Here is a 7,310-nt window from a genome sequence, read left to right as displayed (position 1 = left end):
GGAATTTGCAGGTACTCGTGCAAGGTCTTCAGCAGACTGCTCACTATAACAAAACAAAACATTGTGAATGTTCAATTTGCTTGGAACACCATAAGAAATGCAAACAAGAGCAAAGTGTTTGGTTCCCTCAAGCCTTCTCTGCCATTCAATAGGATCATGGTTGATCTAACATTCCTCATGCATATTTTTCTGTATTTTCCCCATAATCCTTGATACCCCTTCTGATCAAGAATCTATTTCTGTCTTAAATATACACAAAGATTCTACCACCACAGCTCGTTGTGACAAAGCAGTTCCAAAGACCCAAAACTCTCAGAGAAGAAATTCCTAATCTCAGTCTTAAATTGTCACCCCTTTATTCTGAGACTGTTCCCTCTGGTCCTCGACTCTCCATCCCTCTCAGCATTTACTAGGTCAAGCCCCTTAAGAATCTTCTAAGTTTCAGTGAGATCACCTCTCATTCTTATGAATTGCAGTGAATAGAGTCCCAACCTGTTTAGCCTTTGCTCACAAGGCAATCCCTCCCGACCAGGGATCGTCCCAGTAAACCTTCTCTGAACTGCCTCCAATAAAATGATGCCTTTCCTTAAATATGGGGACCAAAACTGCTCGTAGTACTGCAGATGAGGACTCACCAACACCTTGTATAGTTGCAGTAGGACTCCCCATCTCTTACACTCAAATCCATTTGAAATAAAAGCCAACATTCCATTAGCCTTCCTGATTACCTGCTGCACTGTTTTCTAGCTTCCTGTGTTTTGTGCACAAGTACCCCAAGTCCCTTTATGTTGCACCTTTCTGCAGTTTTTCTCCATTACTGATTCTTTGTTCTCCCTTCCAAAATGAAGGGAGAACATCACATTTTTGCCCACTTACCTTATCAATATCTCTCTATAAACTGTACCACTCTCACAACCTGTATTTCCACCTATGTTTGTGTAATATGCAAATTTGGCAATCATATATTCAGATTAGATTAGATTACTTACAGTGTGGAAACAGGCCCTTCGGCCCAACAAGTCCACACCGCCCCACCGAAGCGCAACCCACCCATACCCCTACATTTACCTCTTACCTAACACTAGGGGCAATTTTAGCATGGTCAATTCATCTAACCTGCACATCTTTGGACTGTGGGAGGAAACCGGAGCACCCGGAGGAAACCCACGCAGACACGGGGAGAATGTGCAAACTCCACACAGTCAGTCGCCTGAGGCGGGAATTGAACCCGGGTCTCTGGCGCTCTGAGGCAGCAGTGCTAACCACTGTGCCACCATGCCTTTACTTCCTTCTGCCAAGTCATCAATCTATATTGGAAATATTTGCAGTCCCAGCACCAATCCCTGCGGAACCCCAACCTGGTTACGGGCTGTGAACTGGAGGAAAAATCCCTAACCCTGATTAATATTTCAATTCTCTATGCATACCAATATGTGATGTCCAATACAGTGGGTTCTTATTTTATTTTCCACCCTTGAACCTCACTCCTCCAACCCCAGTTCTCCCCTTCCACTAATCTCCAGATACAGCGCATTATCCTCCGCCACCACCTACAATCAGACGCCATTACCCAGGATACATTTCCCTCGCCATCCGTAGCTGTGTTCTGCAGAGACCACTCCCTCCATGACTCCGTTGTTAGGTCCATGCCCTGCAGCAACCCACCCTCCACACCCGACACCTTCCCTTGCTGCCGCAAGAGGTGTAAAGCCTGCATCCACACCTTCCCCGTCACCACTGTCCAAGGCCCCAAAAGGATTCTTTCACATCCAGGAGAGATATTCCTGCACATCCAAACACATCATCTACTGTGTCCATTGCTTGCGATGTGGTCTCCTCTACATTGGGCAGACAGGATGACAATTCACAGAACAGTTCAGGGAACATCTCTGGGACACATGCACCAACCAACTGCACTGTCCCGTGGCCAACCACCAACTCCCCCTCCCACTCTCCCAAGTCCTGTGCCGTCTCCACCACCAAATCCAAGCCACCGACACCTGGAGGAAAAATGCCTCATCTTCCGCCTTGGGACCCTCCAACCACACGGCATCAACGTTGACTTCACCGGTTTCCTTACCTCCCCTCCCCCCACCTGATCCAAGATCCTATCCTCCAACTTAGCATTGCACTCTTGAACTGAGCTATCTGTCCATCTTCCTTCCCACCTATCCGCTCCACCCTCTCCTCTGACCTATCACCATCACCCCCACTTTCATCATCCTATCACCTTCCCAACCCTCTTTCCCTCCCATCCCCACCCTCCTATTTATCTCTAAGACCCCTCTCCCCTTTATATTCCTGATGAAGGACTTATGCCTGAAACATCAACTCTCCTGCTCCTTGGATGTTGCCTTATCTGCTGTGCTTTTCCAACACCACACTTTTTGGTTCTTACGACTAAACATTTTTGAGCTATGTTGTTGAATACCTTCTAGAAGTTCAAGTACAACACATCTGCTGGTTCCCATCTACCTACTTTGATTGAAACTGCCTCAAAAAACGGCACGGTGGCACAGTGGTTAGCACTGCTGCCTCACAGCGCCGGAGACCCGGGTTCAATTCCGTTCTCCCCATGTCTGCATGGGTTTCCTCCTGTTTCCTTCCACAGTCCAAAGATGTGCAGGCCAGGTGAATTGGCCATGCTAAATTGCCCGTAGTGTTAGGTAAGGGGTAAATGTAGGGGTATGGGTGGGTTGCGCTTCGGCAGGGCGGTGTGGACTTGTTGGGCCGAAGGGCCTGTTTCCACACTGTAAGTAATCTAATCTAATCTAATTAGTCAGGCACAGTTTCTCTTTCATGTAGCCATGTTGACTCTACTTAATCAGATTAAGATTTTTCAAATGTTTTGCTACTACTTCCTTAACAATTGATTCAAAACTTTTCCAACAATAGATAGTTGGCTAATCAGCCTATAGTTACCCGTTTCTTACCGCCCTCCCTTTTTGAACAGTGGCGTCACAATGGCAGTTTTCCAGACATTCCTTACTTCTCCAAAATACGATGATTTTTGGAAACTTACATCCACTATCTCTAACTGCCTCTTTGAGTATCCCAGATGTAAGCCAGTAAGGCTAAGGGATTTATCTGCCTTTTGCCTCATTAGTTTGTCCAGTACTTTTTTGTTAGTGATGGTGACCGTACTTAATTCCTCCCCCATATTCTTTAGTATTAATTGAATGTTCAAAGTATCTTCCACCAATACACACTGATGCAACCTGTTTAATTCCTTTGCCATTTCCTTGTTTTGCAAACTACCTTCCCAAATTCATTTTCTAATGGGCCCATGTTAACTTTGACCTCTCTTTCTTTTTAATGAAGCTCTTATTGTCAGTTCTTAAATTCCTCACTAGTTTGCCCTCGGAGTTTATTTTCTCTCACTTTCATTATCTTTTTTGTCCTCCTCTGCTGGATTCTGAATTTGTCCCAGTCTTTGGGGCTGGCACTGACTTTTGCCTTCTTCAATGCTTTTTCTTTCAATTTATTACTCTGCTTAACTTCCTTGATTAACCATGGTTGGTTCGTCCCTCTCGGAGAATGTTTCCTCTGTACGGAGATGTATTTTTGCTGAGAGTTATGAATTACTTCCTTAAAAATGTCTAATATTGCTTTCTTACACTCATTTTTGCTAATCTATCTGCCAGTTCACTTTAGCTAACTCTAACTTCATTTCTTTGTAATTCCTTTCACTTTAGTTAAACAGAGCTGTTTCCAACCCAAGATTCTCATTCTCAAACGGAGTATTAAATTCTATTATGTTACCATCATTACTTCCTGGGTGCGATATTTTACTTGGAGGTCACTTATTAAACCGATATTATTACCAAATCCAATATAGCCTGCTCCCTGGTTGGCTCCATGACATGTTGCGCTAGGAAACTATCCCAAGCACGCACTGTAAATTCATTGTTGTAGCTACTCATTCCAATTTGGTTAACCCAATCAACATGAAGATTAAAGTCACCCATAATTATTGCACTATTCTTTTTACATGCTCCTATTATTTGTTGATTTATAGCCTTTGCCACATAGTGACTACTGTTTGGGGATCTGTACACCATTATTGCCACGTCTCGATTCCATGGCTGTTTTTTGTATTTTCGCCCAAATGGACTGTACATCATCAGAATCTAGATCACACTCACAATTGTCCTTATTTAATCTCTTATTAATACTGCTTTTCCATCTTTTCCATCCCTCTCGTCTCTCTGAAATATCAAGAATCCCTGAATGTTAAGTTCTCAGTTTTAATCTCTTTGTAACCATGTTTCTGCAATGGCTGTGAGATTATATTCATTTACTTTGATATGTTAGTTCATCTACTTTATTCCAAATGCTTCAGTCTGTTGTATTCTTGAATTTCCCTACACTCTTATGGTTCCTTGATACAACATGACATTCACACATTCATAGTTGTATTTGCTGACAACAATCAACCCCATCACTAACTTGCAAAGCTACCTTCTTTTTTTATCTTTAGTTTTATAATTTTCCACACAACTGGGCAAAAAAGTCCCAATCACATAAACAGCCACACAAAAAGACACGAGAAGACACAGATATTACAGATAGGGTTGGGAAAATAAGTCAGGGAAGCACAGTTCAACATCAATCTGAACTACATGCATCAATGAGATATTTTGTTTCTGTTCCCTTTCAACTCTGAGGAGGACATGAGGTTGTAGACACACTGATTCTCAACCCTTAATTCACCATTGAAGATACACTTTTTCAATGTCTCTCAAGGGGATATCCTTTTTCCTATCATGAAGAGAATGTACAGAGACAGAGAATGGTTAGCTGCTTCGAATGTCCTTTAACTTCTCATAGAAGGGAGAGTAAGAGAGATGTGTTATCTTTCACAGATTGATGGTTTCTGCCAAGCTGTACAAAGCTGTTGTCCCTTAATCAGTTGTTATGACTGCAGAGTACTCCAAAACAAACAACAACACACATACACAATATCCTGCTTAGAAAAACCCAATTAAAATTGTTTCACTGAACAAAACTGATAATTGACAAATGCTCACAGAGCAAAGGTGTCTATTGCCCCACGACTTGAATAAAGCCACCTTGCAAATAAATCACGAGATTCATTCATTCTTTTTTAAAAATTCAAAACTTCTTCCACAGTTCCTTGCTGTAAACAGTATTGTTTACCATTTTTAGTCCAGAAACCAGAAAATAAATGCTGTCTTCATAAAATTAAGAAGTCAATGCTAGCATAATGCGAGTAACAGTAATGTGGGAAACAAAGGTCAATGAAGGGCAGAAAGGGACAAGAATAAACCTAAGAAATGGGCAAGGCTGAATGCTACAAAGATATCAAACAGGATAAATTAATGGTCATGTATCTGAATACACTAATCATTCATAAAGTAAACAAATTGTTAGTAACCAGTTAAGTAAATAAATATGATTGGATGGTCATTACAAAGACCTGGAATGCATGATGATGAGAACTGAATCCCAAATATTAAGGAGGTACATGACATTCAGGAAGAATAGAAAATTTAATGAAGGTGTAGCACTGTTGATAATTGGTACACGGTGGGCGGCACGGTGGCACAGTGGTTAGCACTGCTGCCTCACAGCGCCAGAGACCCGGGTTCAATTCCCGCCTCAGGCGACTGACTGTGTGGAGTTTGCACGTTCTCCCCGTGTCTGCGTGGGTTTCCTCCGGGTGCTCCGGTTTCCTCCCACATCACAAAGATGTGCAGGGTCAGGTGAATTGGCCATACTAAATTGCCCGTAGTGTTAGGTAAGGGGTAAATGTAGGGGTATGGGTGGGTTTCGCTTCGGGGGGTCAGTGTGGACTTGTTGGGCCGAAGGGCCTGTTTCTACACTGTAATCTAATCTAATCTAATCTACACTAGCTAGAAATAACCTCAGTTCACAAGATTAGGATGTAGATTCGGTTTGGATAGAAATGAGTAAATATATGTAACGGAAATCACTAGGGGGAGTGATCTACAGTGACAATAATATAGCAAAAAGTATATAAGAACAAAATTTGAGTTTATTTTACAAAGGGACAGCAGTGATCGGTGGGGGGGGGGGGGTGGTGTTTAATCTACATACCTTGAAAAATCAATTCAGCAATGGTAACTTGGATGAGCAGTTTATAGAATGAACATAGAACATAGAACAATACAGCACAGAACAGGCCCTTTGGACCACGATGTTGTGCCGAACATTTGTCCTAGCTTAAGCACCCATCCATGTACCTATTCAATTGCCGCTGAAAGGTCACCAGTGATTTTGACTCTGCCACTCCCACAGGCAGCGCATTCCATGCCCCCACCACTCTCTGGGTAAAGAACCTACTCCTGTCATTCCCCCTATATCTTCCACCCTTCACCTTAAATTTATGTCCTCTTGTAACACGCTGTTGTACCCGGGGAAACAGTCTCTGACTGTCTTAACACGCTGTTGTACCCGGGGAAACAGTCTCTGACTGTCTATCTATTCCCCTGATCATCTTATAAACCTCTATCAAGTCACCCCTCATCCTTTGCCGTTCCAATGAGAAAAGGCCTAGCACTCTCAACCTATCCTCGTACGACCTATTCTCCATTCCAGGCAACATCCTAGTAAATCTCCTCTGCACCCTCTTCAAAGCTTCCACATCTTGCCTAAAATGAGGCGACCAGACCTGCACACAATACTCCAAATGTGGCCTTACCAAGGTCCTGTACAGCTGCAACATCACCTCACGACTCTTGAATTCAATCCCTCAGCTAGTGAACGCTAATACACCATAGGCCTTCTTACAAGCTCTATCCACCTGAGTGGCAACTTTCAAAGAGCTATGAACATAGACCCCAACATCCCACTGGTCCTCCACCTTATTAAGAATCCTACCGTTAACCCTGTATTCCGCATTCTTATTTGTCCTTCCAAAATGGACAACCTCACACTTGACAGGGTTGAACTCCATCTGCCACTCCTCAGCCTAGTTCTAAATCATATCTAAAACCCTTTGCAGCCGACAACAGCCCTCCTCACTATCCACAATTCCACCAATCTTCGTATCGTCTGCAAATTTCCTGACCCACCCTTCGACTCCCTCTTCCAAGTTATTAATAAAAATTACAAACAGCAGAGGACCCAGAACTGATCCCTGCAGAACTCCACTTGAAACTGGGCTCCAGGCTGAATATTTACCATCCACCACCAGTCTCTGACTTCGACCGGTTAGCCAGTTCTCTATCCAAATGGCCAAATTTCCCTCTATCCCATGCTTCCTGACTTTCCACATAAGCCTACCATGGGGAACCTTATCAAATGCCTTACTAAAATCCATGTAC

General features: G+C 43.1%; 1 long non-coding RNA gene across 2 annotated transcripts in view; it reads right to left on the bottom strand.

Moving 5' to 3' along the window:
* The window catches only part of LOC122539303, a 66,519-nt gene continuing 59,209 nt past the window's right edge, over positions 1–7,310 (bottom strand). For both annotated transcript variants that reach the window (XR_006309028.1, XR_006309027.1), the window contains exon 3: positions 1–43. This is a non-coding gene — a long non-coding RNA (uncharacterized LOC122539303). The remainder of the gene's footprint in view (positions 44–7,310) is intronic.

Source organism: Chiloscyllium plagiosum, chromosome 32, assembly GCF_004010195.1.
Source record: "Chiloscyllium plagiosum isolate BGI_BamShark_2017 chromosome 32, ASM401019v2, whole genome shotgun sequence".
NCBI classification, from domain to species: domain Eukaryota; kingdom Metazoa; phylum Chordata; class Chondrichthyes; order Orectolobiformes; family Hemiscylliidae; genus Chiloscyllium; species Chiloscyllium plagiosum.
The sequence above is the reverse complement of the archived record's forward strand: the minus strand, read 5'-3'. Positions and strand labels throughout refer to the sequence as shown.